Source organism: Equus przewalskii, chromosome 14 (assembly GCF_037783145.1).
Source record: "Equus przewalskii isolate Varuska chromosome 14, EquPr2, whole genome shotgun sequence".
Taxonomy (NCBI): domain Eukaryota; kingdom Metazoa; phylum Chordata; class Mammalia; order Perissodactyla; family Equidae; genus Equus; species Equus przewalskii.
The window spans coordinates 15009012-15028895 of NC_091844.1; the positions used below are offsets into that span (position 1 = coordinate 15009012).

Consider the following 19884-nt stretch of genomic DNA (forward strand, 5'->3'; position numbering starts at 1 on the left):
TACTGGGAATGACAGGATTCTGAAATAGCAGAGGCAGGTGGAGGCACTTAACCATCAGGGGCAAGATGGATGTGATTACTGGAGTGGCAACCAGGGCGTCTTGATACACAGAGATTTGTGGCAATGGCTAATGACACATAATGTCTTTGGGGAAGAGATATTTATTAGAACAGAGTATTGTCTGATTGTTTGAAGAGCTGGGGAGTAGAAGCCTGTTGTCATCACCACAATGGAAAATCACAAGTCCTCACTCAGTTTCTAGATCTGAGTTAGTTCTCATACAGATGCAAGGGGAAACCAGTTCCCTTTGAGAAATGGCCTGGCAATGCCACTGCAAATATATACAATATTTCTCTAGTTCTTCCCTAAAGGGACCTATGACCATGTTCTAGAGAAACTGTCCATCACAGAAAGGGGGACCTAGATTTCTCAAGGGCTGCGAAATACTGGGCTCTGAGGTGACTCTGTTACCAGGGGATGTGAAATGCTGTCGTGGTTCTCTTGGCTAGAGCGGGGCTTATAGAGGCAAGGTAATTTTACCAAACCAAGTTTGTTGTGCCCACTGCATGATTATGCCAATCCCTGAGATGACAAGTTTGCAAAGAGAAAGGGTTTAATAACAAGGCAGCCAGGCAAGGAGGCAGGAAAACCAATCTCAAATCTACCTCCCCCAAAACGGCAATTAGAGATATTTATCAGATAAAGGGGAGAGGTGGTCTGAAGTGGGAATAGATGATTGGAGGGAAGGAGAAGTGAGGTAATTGATGATCTGAGCAAGTGTAGTCAAGCTTCATGGCTCTTCACAGGATGCACGTTCACAAAATGGTGGTGTTGCCATGATCTGAGGATAGAGTTTTCAGCTCCTTGACATCAAAGGGTCACCTACTGGTCATCTGCACAGGCCCAGTTGATGAATCAGTGGTCTTAACCAGCCTGAACTGGACAAGGAATCGACTCTCAGTTCCTGAAAAACTCAAGCACCTGTTACCATGGTGACCTAGGCATCAGAGATGTTATCTAGAGGGTGAGTTTTAGTAACGCATTATCTAATCACTTTTGCATACAGACAACTAACTCAGTGTAGTTCAAGTGAGCTGGTCCCCAGTTTCAGTAACAGAGGGAGTCTTGCCTCATATTTGTCTCACTGTGGATCTAGTGAGTCCATAGATCCATCTTGCAGTTATTTTCCAATCTCCTAATGGGAATGGAGGTGTTTAACAGCTAGCAGAACTCACAAACTGGTTCCCTCACCAATTATGTTAGGAAGAGCCAAGTGTAAAGTGTCAAGACAGTAAATAAAGAACAGCATCCCATGGGGTAGAATTGTAGAGATTAACACCTACATCAAAGACTGAAGATGAAGGCATGGTACCATATCCCTATTTGGTTCTCATGTATAAAAAACCCAAATGGATTCTAGTGGATGACTGTGGATTTCCATCAACTTAACCAAGTGATAGCCCAGTTGTAGCTGCTGAGCTGGATCTTTACCTGAACAGATCAATACAGCCTTTGGTGCTTGGCACGCAGCCACTGATCTGGCAAATGCATTCTTTTCGATTTCCATCAGTAAAAAGGTGTGAAGGCATTTTGTCTGCATATGGGAAGGAGGACAGCAGAATACATTGACTGTCTTGCCCCAGTGCTATATTAACTCTCCTGCCGTCTGTCACAATATAATCCCCAGGGACCTTGATCCACTTTGACATTCTATAGAACATAATGTTAATTGGACCTGGTAGAACAAAATATGCTAAGTACTCTGAATGTCCAGATGCCAGCTGGTGGGGAAAGAAGACTCCCTTCCCTAAAATTCAAGGGCTTTGCAATATTGGTGAAATTTTTTTTTTTTTTAAGATTAGCATCTGAGCTAACACCTGTTGCCAATTTTTTTTTCCTGCTTTATCTCCCCCAACTGCCCCCCCACCCCCAGCCCCAGTACATAGTTGTATATCTTAGTTGCAGGTCCTTCTAGTTGTGGCATATGGGACGCCACCTCAACATGGCCTGACCAGGGGTGCCATGTCCTCGCCCAGGATCTGAACCAGTGAAACCCTGGGCCACCGAAGCGGAGCACATGAGCTTAACCACTCCACCACAGGGCTGGCCCCTATTGGTGAAGTTTTAGGGGGGCAACACGCCTGGAACAAGATGCTGCACCTCCTATTACTAAGAAAGAGGCATAGAACTTGTTGGAACTCCTCAGATTTTGAGGCATCATATACCATATTGGTAGTATAGCATTGCTTCATTTATTTCCTAGTTAACGCACAAAGCAAGAGGAGATTTGCAGTAGATCCAGGGTATGAAGCAAACTACCCTGCTCCTTGGCCTCTACAACTCAGCAGGTCCTGTGGTGCTAACGTATCCATGGTAGGTAAAGATGCCATTCTGTGTCTCAGGAAGATCCAGCAGGAGAGTTGCAGCACAGACCCCCAGGGATCTGCAGTATGCCTTCTGTAACAGAGAACGATTTGCCATTCATTTGAAAAACAGCTCCTGTTATGCCTTTGAGCCCTAAGAGAGACTTTCAAATTGACCCTGGGGCATCAAATGACTTTGAAACTTGAGCTGCCTCTCAAGTTGCAGCAACAATTTATCATATAATGGAAATGGTAATTCAGGAGCAGGTCCAGAGAACACAAGTAAGTTAAATGGATAAATGATCCAGATTCCCATGCCATCCACCTCTGTTGCACTGATGCCATTCTTTCGGCTCATGCTTATAGCCTCTCAGGGATTTGTATGATCAATTGATGGAAGAAAATCTTGGGCCTTGTTGGCGTGAGCTGAAATGGACTGCTACTACATTATAGCCCTACTCAAGGTGGTCTCAAGAATAGCGATGAGGAGAAATCTTCCCAGCGATCAGAGCTGCGAGCAGTATACTTTGTACAGAGGGAGAAGAGGCATGAAGTAGGTAAGTATATGGACTCCTGAGCTGCCGTGGTGGATGGCTTGGTTAGTTGGTCAGGGGCCTAGAAGGGGCAAGATAGGAAGACTAGATACCATAGGGTCTGAGGAAGAGACCTTTGGTTGAACTCATGTGTGTGGGCACAAAATGTGTGCATCTTTGTGTTTCAAGTCAGTGCCTACCAGAGAGCATCCACCTCAGAAGATGCACTCAAACAGCCATGTGAACAGGATGGCTTATCTGGTGGGCATCAGCTAGCCTCTGTCTTTTGTAACTCCAGTGTTTGTTTCATTGACATAAGAAGAAACAGCACAGGCTCTTTCTCTCCAATGCTGATCCAGCTCAACCTTTACCCTGTCACCAACTGGGACCAGCACTGTGCGATATGGTACCTTCCTTTGGAAGATACTGGCCAGCCTCTTGATGGCAAATTGATGACATTAGACTACTTCTATCACAGAAGGAACAGTGATTCATTCTTACTAAAATTGACACCACTCCACCTGTGGGTGTGCTTCACTGCCCGTAATGTCTCTGCCAGCACCACTACACAGTGGCTTAATGAATGCCTGATTTTCCAACATGGGATTCTGCACGGTACCACCTCAGAACAGGGGACATTTGAGCGTGAACGAAACATAACAATGGATACCTAATAATGGGATCCACTAGTTCCACCATTCAGAAGCAGCCAGCCAGACACAACTTTGGAATGGCCCATTAAAACCTCAGCCATCATGCCATCTTGAGAACCACAGGTAGCATTCTCCTTCCTCCAGGGAGGCAGTCTATGCATTGCACCAATAGCTAGAAGACACAGGTCTTGGAATCAAGGGGTAGAGAGTGTTTTTTTTTTTTTGCCATCACTCACAATGAGCCAGTTGCCAGCTTTGGGCTTCCCATCCTTGCAATTTGAGGCTCCACTGGATCTGAGGGCCTGGTTCATGGAGAGCAAATGCTTGCGCAAGGGGATGAAGTAAGGTTTCAGCTTCCTTGGACTTATTTTTTCCTTTTTGAAACTTCTTATGTTGGATACATACATGCATCTTTAATTTTTAGCCTTTATTTTTCTCTAACATGAGCATTTAAGGCTACAAATATCTAGAGTGCTTATGATATGGTGGTATTGTCATTATGTTTCATTTCTGCGTATTCAGTGACTCCCACTATGGTTTCTTCTTTGGCATGTGAATTATTTAAAAGTTATTTCATGAATTTTCAAATATGGTTTTTTTCTTATTTTCTTTAGGTTAATACTTTCTTATTTAATTGAATTGTGGTCAGAGAGTGACATCAATCCTTTGAGATTTGATGAAGTATGTCCCATGGGATCTTTTTTCATAAAAGTTCTATATGAGATTCAAAACAGTGTGTATTCCACAATTATATACAGCATTCTATGTCTGCCCAAAAGTTAAGCTTGTTGGCCGTAGAGTTTAGTCAATATAGTAACATCTTGATCTAAATATTACAGAAAGTGATGTGTAAAATATGCCATGGATAGTAGCATTGTGAATTCCTCCTTGTAGTTCTGTCCATTTTTAATTTACACATAGTATTTTGATGCTATTTAGTTAGGTTCACACAAGTTTCTATTTGTTTTATGTTCCTGATAAAGAGGATTGATCCTCTTTATCTCCAGTAATGCTTTTTGCCTTAAATTCTATTTTGTCTAATAATAACATGGCCACATCTGGCTTCTTTTCATTAGTTTGTCTAATATATCCTTTTGCATTCCTTTACTATAAATTCTTCTGGAAATTAAATATTTAGATGTTTCTTGTCAACAATATATAGCCATATTTTCTATAATTCATTCTAGCGATCTTTGTCTTTTTTAAGTGAAAAATTTCAGTTGTGTTATTTACATTTGATTACAGTTTATATGATAATTAGCAATCTCTTTGGATTATTTTGGCTATCTTATTTTGTGCTTGCTTTTTTTTCTTTTATTTTGGTGAGGAAGATTGGCCCTGAGCTAACATCTGTACCAATCTTCCCCTATTTTGTATGTGGGACACCACCACAGCATGGCTTGATGAGCAGTGTGTAAGTCCATTCCCGGGCTCCAACCCTGTGAAGCCCAGGCCGCCAAAGCGGAGCACATGAACTGAACCACTATGCTACTGGGCCAGCCCTTATTTTGTGCTTTACATTTGCCTTCTCTTCTATTTTTATTCCTCTCTCGCTTCTTTTGGATTGATTAAATATTTTTTTCTAATTCTTCTTTTTCTTTGTACAAATGTGGGATTTATCTTTCTAGCCTAATAACTTTTACCCTAGATATTTTGACATTTATAATTAACTTATTAAAATCTAAAATGAATTCACAGCTTTACTGTCCTTTAAACCATAGAAGGATATTTGAATACATTAACCTCATATCCTCTCCCGTAACATGTTGTTGTTCATCTTGCTTTTTTAAGCCCAGCAGAAATTTTTATTGTGTTTTGCACCATCAATGTTCTTCATCCTTTGCTGTATCTCCTATCTTTTTTCTGGATTGTTTTCCTTCCGTCTAAAGAACATCCTTTAGAATTTACTGAAGCTCTGTTGGGGACACATCCTCTATTTTGTTAGCCTGAAAACGTCTTTATTTTGCCCTCATTCTTGAAGTATATTTTTGTTAAGTCTAGAATTCCAGGTTGACAATCTGGGTAGAAAAGAGTGAACACAGCAGGCCTGAGATTGTTATCCTTGGAAAGGCCTGCTTGCAAGGCTTGCCCCTGGCTAGCTTTGGGCACTTGGGTTTTGGGAGGGTTCCCGCAATTCCCTAACTGACAGGAGTGGCTCGCTGTGCCTAAACTGTACAATATGCCCTCTGCTGAACATCTGCTTTCCCGTTAGGAGTCTGACGTTTGGTACACGCTAGACAGAGGGTGCCTATATGACCAGCCCCCAATAAAAATCTTATACGCTGAGTCTCCAATGAGCTTCCCTGGTAGACAGCATTTCATATATGTTGTCACAACTCGTTGTTGGAGGAATTAAATGCATCCTGTGTGACTGCACTGGGAGGGGACTCTTGGAGGCTCGTGCTGGTGTCCTCTGGACTGTGCCCCACACACCTTTCCCTTTGTTGATTTTGTTTTGTATCTTCTTACTGTAATAAATCACAGTGGGGAGTAGACTATATACTGAGTGCTGCGAGTCCTCCTAGTGAATTGTTGAAATGACCCTGGAGGTGGTCTTGGGGAGCCCTGACACCCTGTCACTTCATCTCAGAACACTGGATATATTCCATCATCTTCTGGCTTCCAACCTTGCTGGCGAGAAGTTAGCTACGGGTCTAGATGTCATCCTTATATTCTTGGCACAAGCACAGTGATCCACATATGGTAGGAACTCAAATACACAAACGATGGAGGAAGGGAATATATAGGAAGAAGAGACCTTAGGTTGTTAAATAACCAGAGACTTTCCTGCTTACTATAACTCATGACTCAGGTTGCCTAGAGGATTACTCAGACCTGAAAATGAATGAGAAGCTGTCTCCAGGAAGAAAGGTTAAAATATTCTTTTAGAGAAAGTTGGGCAGCTCTGAAGCATCTGCCTGTTTCTGCTGGGCTCACTCACATTAATGCCTCAGAGCAGGTTAAATGTGGGAGACACAGGCTGAGAGCCTTAGAGGCTGAGGGTCAAGGATTCCTAGGATGCTGGTGGTGGGGAGAGAGGAATTTATGGGCCAAGAAGTGGGAAGGCAGGAAGAGGCTGGAGGTCCTTGCTTAGTTTTAGGTGATAAGGAGCAGGTTTCCTGTTTGGAATGGCTGGGGAGGAAATTCTACATTAAATGCAAAATCTGCAGGATGGGATAAGGGCAGGGGAGAAAGTTTGGTCTAGGGAGGGAGGCCGAAGGACTTGTAGAAGCAACCCCTTTCATTGCTTTCAAGGTCTCTTTCTCCAATCCATCCTGAGGGAGGAGAGGGAGTGCCAGAAGTGAATACAAATTCCCGGAACTTGTGTTCCAAAAGGGAGCTGAGTGCTCATTACGTTGCTCATGAATGCAATTCTTTATAAACACATTTAGCTGGTCTACTCCTGCTTGTGACACTGCCAGATTTTTTTTGCCTAACCCAGACTTGCTCTCAGGGGCCCTCTTTGACTATGACCGGAAGGTGGGAGAGTTATACCCTGGGGCAAGACTGTAAATGTGAATGTAAGTGGTTCCTGATAGGGATACAAGAGAGCCATTTGCCAGATCCTTGACTGCATATTGCATACCTGCCATCCTGTTAATCTGCCCTAAGGAAGACATCTGGATGCCTCTTCAGGCTAGGCTTTTGTACCAACTGGGTCTCCTCTCTGGTTGCGTTAGTAGCCACTGCCTTCTGCTAGGACATATCTGGCTGCGCACAAACCAGACATGACTTAAGGGGGTGTGATAGGCACCACCACCTCTGCGTTCTTTCATCTTTAATCTGTGCGAATCCCCCAGGATGTGGTATTGTTTTTGATTTATTATTTTGGTCATGGGAAGCAGCTTCAGAGGTTTCTACTCTACCTTTCCCACTTTCATAGTTCTTCCCCACAGGCTAAGGACCACGTGGGCATTATTGCAACTGTCAAGCATGTCCATTCCAATGATATATTCGTGGATTGGGGAAATGACTATCAGGTGGATCCATGGACACAGTGGGCTCACCAGGACTTGGCCGGGCCCAGGGCTCGATTTACTTCCTGGCCCCTGTAACGATGATGTTTCAAGTTTCTGATTTTCAATGTTAACTCACATCCTGTATCCAACAGTCCTTGAATTGTCTGTTTACATCCTTTTTTCAGTGTATAGTTACCTGAGCACACAGCCCTCAGGTCCCTTTGGAGAAGGACCAGAGAGTCATTACCTATACATTTGCCATGATGTTGTAGGATCTTTCTTTATGCGGCCTGGCCTCCCTTTCAGTGAAAAGTCTGGAAACTGGGCAGGGGATCATAATTTTTTATTGGGATGGCTGTCTTAAGCCTTTATCATCCATCCTGATTCCCTTTGGTTGTATAAATTAAGATATATCTTGCCCCTAGGAACACTATGTTCTATTACCATCTCTATAATTCTCTATGAGAGCAGACTCCTCTGGCCACCATGTATTACATCTGTTCTTGTCAAGTATTACAGTAACCTCACTCACCTTGCTTTTGGCAGTAGAGTGGTGTCACGTGGTCTCTCTTATTTCAGGATTCTATCTTCCCCATTAGAACGAGGAGCATAGTTCATCTTCCACCATCAGCCCTGGCCTAGAGAAGACCCACTACTGAGCTTCTCGCTGATGCTGGTGGCCTCTTTCACCAGCACGTTCCTTACTATAGAATCTCCTCCAGGACCTCCCATGGACCATAGCCGCCTGGTGGTTTTTTTGTCATTGGTATTATATCTATGCTAGATGGCCACTCTCTCTGAGCTTTTTGATCTCTTCACCCACTATTTGCCATGGCAGTTCTGCTTCACTTAGTGTGGCCATTGATTTTTCTAAGGTTCCATGAGCCAACCAAACAGAGCCCTGGCACCATCTCCAGCTTCTTACCAGTGTGTTAAATCCTGTACCACACGACAGTGCTCTCAAATCAATCAACTCTTCTTTATCCAACTTTCTGTTTTGTCTCACTTGAAGCAGCACCAGGAAAATAGAGCCCCATGCCTCCCCCTAGCTCCTGCTGGACACACTGGCCACGTCCTGCAGTTCCTTTGATGTACAATTCCTTCCCCCCTTGGCAGGCCCAGTATCCCCCTGTCAAAGGGGCCGAGCAGTCCTGAAGCAGCAGCCTGGTAGCTACAGCTGCGAAGTATCGAGCACAAGGCGAGGCCTCGCTGACATGTTTGGCTGGTAAAGAAACAACCAGCCCTTTTTCAGATTAGAAAGCTCATTAATTATATAGAGAATGAAAGCATGAGGAGTCAGAGGTGCCGGATCTCTGTGACCCTTGCGCAGGTAGACGCCAAAACAAAAGGGCCAAATGACAGCAACGTGGGTGACGGATGACCCAGGCCGTGCTGTAGGGCAGCCATGCTCTAACGGGGAGGAGAGGTGGTAGGCAGAATTCTAAGGTGGCCCCCAAGATTCCCACCCCCTGGTGTACATGCCCTGTATAATCCCCTCCCCTGGAGCGTGGGTGCCAGTGGCATAAGCGCTGCGGGCATGGTAAGCAAATCCATACCCAGAACCTGTGTGTTAACTCACCTTCATTCCCCACCACAGTTTGCCTTTTACACTGACCAAACAGGTGAGGCCAGTGCAGATGCTACGGAAATCACTAGCCCCTTATCTTTCAAATCTTCATGGAACTAATTTCTGCAATGTCCCCAGGGGCACAGAATTGTTTTCAGGTTGTTATCTTGGCTTTTGGAGGCCTTTTCAAGGACTCTGATTGGCCATTCCTGCCATAATAGACCTTACTCCTCTGGTTAGGGAAGCAAGGCTGGCAAGACAGCCATACAGCATGTCTGTGATCCCACCTGACCTCTGTGAGATGGACTCTGGCCAAAACTTATCTGCCTCCTGATCTCCCTAAGCCTCTCTCTCTCTCTCTCTCTCTACAGTGAACCGCAGGACTCCAGGGGTTAGGCCCAGATAAGCACCAGTATCTACAATGTGGCTTTCAGTAAATGAGCACAGACTGAGATTAAGGGCTTCCCTCTCCCTCCCCTCTTTTGCTAGGTGTATATCAGGCAGGATCTTTAAGCTCTCTGTTTGCTCATCTGTCAATTAAAGGCAAAGACATTCTTCTGATTGTTGTTTGTGCTGATAAGATTATACACCAAGAGCTTTACAACCTGCCTAGAATACAGTCTAAGACCCTCAATGCCATTTGTTTCTTCTTCTGAAAAGGGTAAAGAGGAACAGAAATACATATTGCTATTTATCAGTATTTGAATAAGTCATTTCATGTGTTTTGAATTATTCCTCATCTATTTCCAACTTTTGTTGATTTTTAATAGCATAGAATTTAGGGATAGGAACTTAGGACTAGGTCAACCATCAGGTTAGATGAACATTCTTACACAACAGATCGGATAGTAAGGCCCAGAGAATCAAATGACTTAGCCCTTATTTTCAAATAATTGAGCTATAAAATTTATCTTTTACTTCTTTTTTTTTAAAGATTGGCCCTGAGCTAACATCTGTTGCCAATTTTCCTTTCTTCTTCTCCCTAAAGCCCCCCAGTACATAGTTGTATATTCTAGTTGTAGGTCCTTCTGGTTGTGCTATGTGGGATGCTGCCTCAACATGGCCTGATGAGCAGTGCCAGGTCTGCGCCCAGGATCCAAACTGGTGAAACCCTGGGCCGCCGAAGCAGAGCGCATGAACTTAACCAGTTAGCCACAAGGCTGGTCCCTATCTTTTAGTTCTTAACATATAATCTGAACCTCTAGTCTAGACTTAATTTGGAAAACATTTTTAAAAAATTCGTGGGCTGGCCCGGTGGTGCAGTAGTTAAGTTTGCACATTCCACTTCAGTGGCCCGGGGTTTGCCAGTTTGAATCCTGGGTGCGGACATGGCACTGCTCATCAAGCCACGCTGTGGCAGGCATCCTACATACAAAGTAAAGGAAGATGGGCACAGATGTTAGCTCAGGGCCAGTCTTCCTCAGCAAAAAGAGGAGGATTGTCAGCAGACGTTAGCTCAGGGCTGATCTTCCTCAAAAAAAAAAAAAAAAAATTCGTAAGACTGTGGGAAATGTGTGCCTGTGACCACAGCTGGTAGGAATGTGAACTGGCAGAGCATTTCTGTAGAGCAGATGTCAAGGTTTGTGAAAACACAGATTTCCGGTCTCTAACCCTGGAGTCACTCATCCAGTAGGACTGGGGTGGGACTGGATAATCAGCATTTCTGACAAGTTCCCAGATGAGGCTGATACTGATGCTGCTAGTGCACAGACCACACTTTGAGATTTACTGATGTAGAGTGTTCTGGTAACATTTAATTAAAGCTAGAAGAATATTCATAAACTTTGACCCAGGATAAATGAAGATGAGCAGGCCCCACCCCAACACCTTCTTTGGAGACTCTCCAGCTGAACCCCCAGGACCTGCCACAGCCCCACCTGGTCATATGGGGCAAGCCCCCCAGCACCCAGGAGCATGGACAAGCTACGACTCACCCGGGGCAGCCCCAGGTTCTCACAGGGGGTCAAGGGGCAAGGCAGTGGAGGAGAGGGGCATCCAGGATCATGCCCCAGCTCCCTAGCTACTTGTTTGTTCCATTACATGTATCAACATCTAACATATTGTAGATTTGACTGATGTATCTCATTGATTGCCTGACTCCCTCACCCCTCCTCAGAACATAAGTTTTCTAGATCAAGGACTTGGGCATGTTTTGTGTAAGAACGGTGCTTGGCTCTCGGCACGCACTCAATAAGTACTGACTGAACGAATGACTACACAGATATGTCTATATGTTCATAATACTATTTCTATGAGAATCCACAAGAAAATGGCAGCAGACTTTCTGTGCACAAGGGAAACGGGGGAAGGAATGGGAGCGAGCATAACCTCACTGACTGTTCAGCCCCTTGAATTTTTCTTAACAATTGTTAAAAACAAGACAACAGGCTCAAAGTAGAGTTGCTTATGCTAAACCAAGACTTCATTACAGTTTCGGCTCTCCCAGAAATGGAATCTTAAACCAGTCAGTCAGTAATCACCTGATCAGCACTAGTTAGGTAACCTGCCTGAAAGACTCCTGCCATCCCCTGAACGCAAGTAACCTTACAATAACCAACCCGCTTTTTGCCTCATACAATTTCCTTGTTCTCGCTCCCTTCTACCTATAAAAATCTCATTCTGTACAGCTCCTTGGAGCTCTTTTCTATCTGCTAGATTGGATGCTGCCTGATTCAAATCAATTTTGGCTCAAATAAACTTAAAATTTTTCACATGCCTCGGTTTATCTTTTAACACTAGATATTTTACCTAGCTAACCAAATAAAAATTAGATCCTATTATTGATTAGGAAAAACAAATTGTAATAGAAATAGGCATAATAAGAAAAAAACATAAGGAACACACACACACATACACCCTAAGTAAGGTGAATCTGATCATTGTATTGAACTGTCTGAGAACACCTGACGCAGGCTGGAAGAAACATTCAGTGTTTACAGAGCATCCTGTGACATGGTGGCCCATGGGCCTGGACCTGAGTCTGCATCCCAGCACCCCTTGAGCCTGGATCTGATGCCAGGGGGATCCCGGAGGTCCCTCCAGCCCTTCCTCCTGGCCCATCTTATTTACAAGCATCGAGTAACAACAGTTAATAGTTAAAGAGGGAAAGAGGGACATGGCTGTGGCTGCTTCTGGAAGGAGAGATGAACTAAAGGCCAAATGAGAAGCCAGGTGTCCAAAAGGGAGACCGAAGGAAACATTTAAGAGAAGAGAGAAAAGGGAGAAGCTGTGAATTACATCGGACATGATTTGTAAGCATCTCAGTGGGGAGCCGGAAGCTGGGTTGAGGAAGTAGCAGAGAGATGCCCAGGGGATCCCAAAGGAAGAAGCCCAGGACGGATGACCAGTAGAAGGAGCTCAGAACTGGGAGAGCCAGGCAGAAAGATCTATGTCTGTTAGACAGAGGAATTCCAGAAAGAGGGACAATAACTGCAATTGCCCTCCTGAACAAAGCCAGGAGCAGTTTCTATATAGGTAACTGCTGATCTAGTGTTTTATTCAATAACTATTTATTGAGTACATCATTGGTTCAGACCCTATGTCAGAAAAATCATTTTGATAAATGCAGAAGACTTAAGTGACCTGAGACTGTCTTACTAGATACCTTTTAGGAGGCACAGACACCGCAAGGAGACCCCAAGCCTTCCTGGGAAAGTGGGAGAACAGCAGAAGACCACATCTGTGCCCTTCCCTCAACGTCACAGACGCAGAGACTCCAGCAGAGGGGTGCCTCTTTCCCTCCATTTGGATCTTTCTCTTATCTCCGACCCCAGAACAGCTTCTGCACTTGCCCAGCAGAGGGCAGCCTGAGCCTGGGCACCATTTTCCCAGCCACCTGCCTAGGAAACAGGACAGATGGGTACCTAGGCCCCTCACTGCCCACTGAAGGTTGGGCATGATGCCCACTTGCTGGTGGCAGCAGCCCTAGAGAAACAGGATGCACCAGGAGGCTGTAGAAAAGGCTGTTTTGAACTCACTCTAAGCTGTGTTAGCTCTGTCTGGCAGATGCTCAGCCCTGGCACCCTGCCACACTCACCCTCTCTAGGAGCCTGGGACGAAGGACCATTTCCTTCTCATCCCAGTGTGGGCTGCTTGCCCTGTTTCTACGCACTGTTCAAAATCTGTTTTTCCGAGATGTAGAATCCTGAAGCCCCAGAGCTCGAAGGGACTTGCTTGTCCAGGAGTTGCCATTTCAAATAACTTCAAAGGCAGGCAGGGAGCCTAAATGTGTGAAGCCAACTTAGGATGAGATGGTGGAGAATGATAGTGGCTACGGGGAACCAGAGAGACAAGCCTTTGCAAAAGCACCTAAATCCAACTGTTTTTCTATCTGTGAGTAAAATAAAACAAGGCCATGGGCTGAGTTGGGACGCTGGCTACCAGGTCTCCCCCTTCGTCTTATAGTGAGAAACTAAGGTCTGGTGAGGGGGAAACTACCTGCTCAAGATAGAGCCCAACTCCCCTTCTCCCCAGACTCCGGTCTCTTCAGTGTTGTTTGTACCCTGGGGGCGCAGGATAAGTATCAGGCTGCAATCGTTGGGGATGACGGGACTTCCAGATCTGCCTGCCCTGCGGCTGCTGATTACTTGGATTGCTTCATTTCCTTCCTTGGCCATGGATTCCTGTTTGGAGAAAGCAGCCTCCCCCAGAATACAGGGCACTCCTTTTCCTCACAGTGAGTCACAGCCTCTGGGCTGACTTGCGGACAGCCTGACTCCAAGACAGAGTCCTCTCCTCCCACTGCTTTTTCCAATGAATACCTCCAGCTGTGGCGCTCCACTTCCTCCAGCCACCTCCCTATGGTTGGGAACTTTCATTTACTCAGGTTTTTTTCCTCCTTAGAATGAGGTCCTATGGAGGAGTACCTGGGGCCTTTCAAGCTTGATTCCTCAGATATCACCAAGAAATAATGATTAGAAGCAGCAAGCGCTGTTTTCCCGTAATATGTGATGGTCACAGGGATGCGGCATGTGCACAAGTACTTTGCACAAGGCTTTGCAAGTACTGAGCATGGTCTTACATTCTACTCTGGCAACCTGGCATTGTTGCCCTCTCTGCGAAAATCAGCAGGCCAGGGTGGGCTTGATGAGATGCTTCATTAGGGCACAAAGCTTCAGCTTCAGCCTCCAGAGTGGCAGGAATTCCTGAGTGGCAGGAATGGGGCTGTGGCCTCATTAGGAGTCCTAGGGACACCTTTGGGACCTGGGGCAAGTATTTACAACAGAGCCAGCCACGTGAAGAATGTCAGCTCATTCTCACCATGACTAATCTGTGTGAGGATTAGCCACAACTAACCCCATTGTCATAGAGCTCCTGCTGGCAACACCTCCCAAGCTGCCTGCGCAAAAGATGACTAGGTTCCCGAAAAATCCCATCTCAAAAGAACATGGTCTCAAGAATATCATTTGAGAGGAGGAAATAAGGACATATACCTATTTATTCAAGGAAAAAGAAACAGAAAAAGTAAAAAACAGAGACTAATGAGATTAGTTACCTGCAGGGCATGGTGAGAACAGGATGGAAAGGATAAAAGGGAAGGAAGGGAAAGGACACTTAGAAATATCTTTTTGTCCTGACTTGACTTTTGGAACCATGTTAATGTTTCACATTTCAAAAATAAATAAAATAAAACTCACAAGGATAGGGAAAACCCTAAAGTTTAATATACATAGAAGTAAGCAAATAAAAAAGAATGCCCTTTGACTTCTATCTTACCACTTTATAGTACAAATAATCGATCCCTTGCTATGTGTTAAACATTATCCTACAGTCTCACTTAAGCTCTGCAGCATCTCTAAATGGTGGGTACTATTACTATCCTAGTTTTATAAGCAAGAAAGTCATGCCTCAGTGGGATTAAGGAAGCTCCCAAGAGCCAGCCCTGATGGCCTAGCAGTTAAAGTTGGGTGTGCTCCGCTTCAGCGGCCCAGGTTCAGTTCCCAAGCATGGAAACACACCACTCGTCTGTCAGTAGCCATGTTGTGGTGGTGCCTCATAAAGAAGAAATAGAATATACAACTATGAACTGGGGCTTTGGGGAGGGGAAAAAAAAAAGGAAAGGAAGGTCCCAGGAACTTCAACTCAGATTTTGTATCAGATTTGTATTAGATCTCAGTTCTAAGATCCTACTATATACTCAGCTCAGTGCCAGGCACAGAAGCACGAGTTAGTATGCCTGGAATCTATGATCTCAGTCATAAACCTTGAACACTCTGAGGCTACAAAATAGGGAAATGAATAAGTCCCTTATCATTCATGAAGATTTAAAGGCTACAAAGATTCTAGGAATTCTGAGCACTCCTGTGGGTTGGCTTCCTGGAGGATATGGGATATGAACCTGTAGGTAGGATGCAGGTAGGTGTAGAAAAGGAGTGGAGGAATCTCAGGCAGCAGAACCCACTGGGGGCAGAGGTGTAGAAAGGGGCTTGGTGTGCGAGGATCCAAGGAGAAGCTCAGCCTTTGAGGAAGAATGGACAACAGAGAAGGCACATATATAACTCTCTTGGGGACCACTTAGAGTTCAAAGTCAAGGGGAATGTCACGGGAAGAAGGCATCCACAATGAGGCTAGGGTGAGGCTGGTGAATTCCCAGCCCCTAAATGTTAGCCCTTTGGTAGCTGCATATTGATATTTGACACTTGCCTCATCCTTTTCCAATCACCGGGCTCAAAGGGATTACTAGGCATTATATTCTGGACCTACAGATAAAAACTGTTTTGCATAAAGAGGAAACAAAATGCTGGCTCCTTTGGTTGCTTTTGCTTTTCTCTTCCATCTACTTTGCAGCGGAGATTCACAAGCAGAGAGAGAGGCGCTCCCAGTTTGCTGAGGTGAAAATCAGACTGTCAGCCCTGTGAATCCTTCAAAGCCAGCTTTCAGGCAGCCCCCAAGGTGTGTACGGAGAGGTGACAGGGGAAAGCACTTCTCTCCCTGCTTGTCTCCTCCCTAGCTGGAGGGTTTGGTGCTCAGCGGGGATAATGACAGGAAGTGAGGAGAGAAAGCAAGGAAGCTTTGTGACGGGTGGGAGGGGGAGACGGCTGAGCCTGCTGGGCAGACAACTGCCCTGGGTCTAACTGGACAGCAAGGTGGAAACATGAAGAAAATGAAAACATGGACATTCATCTCAGACTAGTGGTTAACTGTATCCTAAGTTTTCATCAGGACCAATGGTCAGAGAAACATGAAAAATCCTTGAACCAGGGAAAAATGCAACACCTCAAACTGTTGCCCTCTCTGTCATCCCCTTTTGAAATGACAGAAATAACCCACATCTCCCACAGGATAAAGTCATCATCTGGCCCCTGCTGATCTTCTCATTCTGATCTGTCACCATTGCCCTGGGTCCTTCCCCAGCACCCATGCCAGAGCCCAGTTGAGCAGCCCCCTGTCTTGGGCCAGCCACACCAGCCTCCCTGCAGCTCTATGTTCACACTCCGAGTTGGGACACCCCTTCCCCTCTCCTCCCCCCGCCACACTCCAGGACCAGCCACAGATCCCCTCCTCTGGGAGCACTGGGACCCTGGCATGGCAGTGGCTCCCTCTTCCCGGCCCCAGGCACTTTTCACCTCCCTCTGTCACTGGTTTCTCACCTAGTGCCCCAGTGGTATGTTCGTCTCTTCACCCCGAGATTCAGAGCTTCTTAAGTGCAGGAGCCAAGACTTGCTCTTTTCTTTACTCTAGGACAAGATACAGTTTTTGATAGCATTTGTTTAATATTTGATGAATGGATATTTTGCCTTAAAGCGATGCTTCTTAAACTTTTTTAACACAACTCTCAGTAATAAATTTCTTTTTTTACATTATGACTCAGTTTACATAGATTCATATACACACATACATAACTGAAACAAACGTTTCAAGAACAATACTTACTATGTTGGATGCGCTCTGGTATTTTCTCTTTGTGGGGACTGGCAGGTGGAAAGCCAATGTCCTAAAGTATAAGTAGAAGCTGTCTTTGCTAAAGTGAGAAGAGCATCCTTCCAAGCCAGGATCTGATTAGGATCAATCTGTAAACAAACGAAGGCCTCAGCCAGCTCTGATGTGCAGATCGTGAGGAGAGTCCTGGCCTTATTACGGAGTAGAGGCCTAGGGGGGCTTTCCTAATGACGTGATGGACTTCATGCTCCAGCAATAATGGCTCTGGGCCTGCCCTTTGCCGCTTGCTGGTTCAGTCCCTTATAGCTTCCCCTCACCCCTTTAACACATAGAGAACTCCACCTCACAAAGAATTCCTCACACTCTGCTTGCTGCCTCAGCTATATTTGGTGCATACCTCTATGACTGCTCTTATCGCACTAGACTGTAATGCAATTCTTTTCTACGTGGCTGGCTGCCCAGCTGAACTCCTGGAGGCAGCCTGGCGTGGGAAAGCTGGCCAACAAGGGTTTGTTGTGTGAATGAGAAGAGATGAATGGCTGCAGGTACCCATCTCTTCCTCATTGTTGTCTGGGCAGGGGTTGCCGTGGGCTCAGGAGCTGCTGCAGGGAGAGGCAGGCCAGGGCAAGCTGCTCTGGAGCAAGATGGCAGGAGCTACCCAGGGGCACAGAGCAGTGACTGGAATTCAACAGCGAATTTACGAAACTCAGTTATCTCCTGACTTTATATAGAAACCTCACAATTTAAGAAATTAAGACAATAAACCTGGGTTGCAGAGTGAACTTCCACACTCAAAAGCAGGCTCTCAGGACTGGAGTTGTTGGACAACTAATTAGCATGGCAGGTGACAACCGACTCAGGACTTGGCATTAAGAGCCCAAATGTGACCCAAGTCATTCCCCTGTTAGTTAACCCGACCTTAGTGCCCTCGGACCTTCCTCTTGCCTCTTGCTGTGCCTCACCTTGAGCATATGATGAGTGGAAAACAGTGAGGAAAGGTGGTCAAAACTGCACCCCACCCCACCTCCTATTCCAATGTACCAATATTCCAGGTAAAAAACTTTTTTGTAACTATCAGAAATGACGCAGATCATGAAACATACATAGTCCATAAATCACAACATTACATCAGGAAACATAGGTCATAGTTCTGTTTGTCCTGTAATGGTGGCAACCACACATTTTTTCACAAAGAAATAAACAACAAACATGGTGAGCTCCATTTTGTAGAGAGCCACCCCACCTCAGAAAGGAACCTGGGTGAGAACATTCCAGATTATTCCAGCCAGCTTCTGCCTGAGTCCGGGCCCCACTTGCTTTGTATCTTTGTTCTTTCAACTTTATCAGAATGCCTTCTATGAATGCACGGTGCTGTCCACCAAGAAGGAGGAAATTTCATTTTTAAAATGAATTTGAGCAACTCTATAGATTAAAAATAAACAAAAGCCGAATTCTTCTCCACTGTTTACCTAGCTCTGCTTTCTGTGACATACCCTAGTTGTAACCCATTGGTATGCATTGTCTATCACACAAAAAAGAGAATCCGGCCCTTGTTCCCCAGGAGCTTACCTTCTTCATTTAAGTAAGGTAAAGTGAGAAGCCTTGACTGATGGAGGGCAAAGTGCCTGGGCTCACAAGCCCTGCCGCTCATAAGCCCTGCGGTCTTGGGAAGGGACTGACTCCTTCTGAGCCCACATCTCTCCTCATCTGTAGAATTAGGATAGCCATACTGCTCCCCAGGCTTGCTGTGAGGAGGGGAATGAGGGGCTATTCAGGGGAAGAATTTGGTAACTTTCTGAGGTGACCATGCAAACCCACAGGCTTCAGTGCACAGAAGAGAGGTGGTGGTGACCAGCCAGACTGGGCAGAGTAGACTTTTCCTGTTGTGAATCAGTGGAAAATAAAGCTGGATGGACGGAAGAGGGCCCCGTCATGGAAAGCCCCAGCCAGACAGAACCGTCTGGATTTTGCCCTGTAGGCAATGGTAGTGGGGAAAGACGGCATCAAAGTAATGGCTTAGCAGATTAGTCTGGCCATCTGTGTAGGTTGGTTGGCAGTGGGGTGAGGCTAGAGGCTGGGGGATGGGGTGAGTAGCTGGACTTGGAAGGCTGTGGGGGAGTGAGAGGAGGGGCAGGTATGAGAGACAGGCCCCAGGAAGGGTCAAAATTGGGCTTCCATGTGCTCTTTCTGTTTTCCCTACTGCATCTTTGTCTCTGTCCTTGCCTTTCTCCTCCATGTCCTGTCTCCACTCCATTCCCTACCTCCTCCTATCAGCCCTGTGTCCTTCTACCACCCAAGTCAGTTGCGTAAATAAGCCCTGCGAATGCTTCGGAGGATAGAGATACTGCCCAGCAGGCCCTCTGTGGTACACTTGTCTGGCTGGCTGTGATGGGGTCATGAGCTGGGAGGTGCAGTCATAGTCCTGCTCTTTCTTTAGTATGTGAGTGAGAAAAGCTACTGCTGGTTAGACCTCACAGGAAGCTAGAGCCAAGTGGCAGCACCTGACATCAGGCGCAGCACAGCCTGCTGGGTGAGAAGGGGAGGTGACACCTCTGGGCCTGCTGAGGCTGGCTGCTCCTTCTACCCCAGGCCAAGGAAATCAGGTCATCCTGGCCCCATTCACTCTGCCAGACGCTGAGGGGCAGACTGCTGCCTCTGGGGAATCAACCATAAAGAGTATGCATGGAGTAGCTGCCAGGGCAAGGCACCTGGGTGAGGATCTCAAACTGGTGGCCCCAAAGTCTGTTCAACCTGCAGATGGGTTTTGTTAGGCCAACACAGGCCCTTCCACTCTACCATATTACTCACCTCCGTTGCTCCCTTCCTACCTCATATATGTGTCTTCCTAGTCTTCCCCTGAGCTTATGAATTTACTGACCCTATCCTAGCAGGGCAGTAAGAAATGCAAAGATGCTCTAGGAGCTTCTGACA

The 19884-nt window shown here is 45.8% G+C and overlaps 1 long non-coding RNA gene across 1 annotated transcript in view; it reads right to left on the reverse strand.

Moving 5' to 3' along the window:
* LOC139075703 (uncharacterized) overlaps nucleotides 1-17337 on the reverse strand; it is a 20450-nt gene extending 3113 nt beyond the window's left edge. Inside the window, exons 1-2 of the long non-coding RNA XR_011526368.1 lie at nucleotides 16948-17337; nucleotides 16665-16751 (exon numbers count right to left, since the gene is read on the reverse strand). This is a non-coding gene — a long non-coding RNA (uncharacterized lncRNA). The remainder of the gene's footprint in view (nucleotides 1-16664; nucleotides 16752-16947) is intronic.
* Between the last annotated feature and the right edge of the window lie 2547 nt (nucleotides 17338-19884).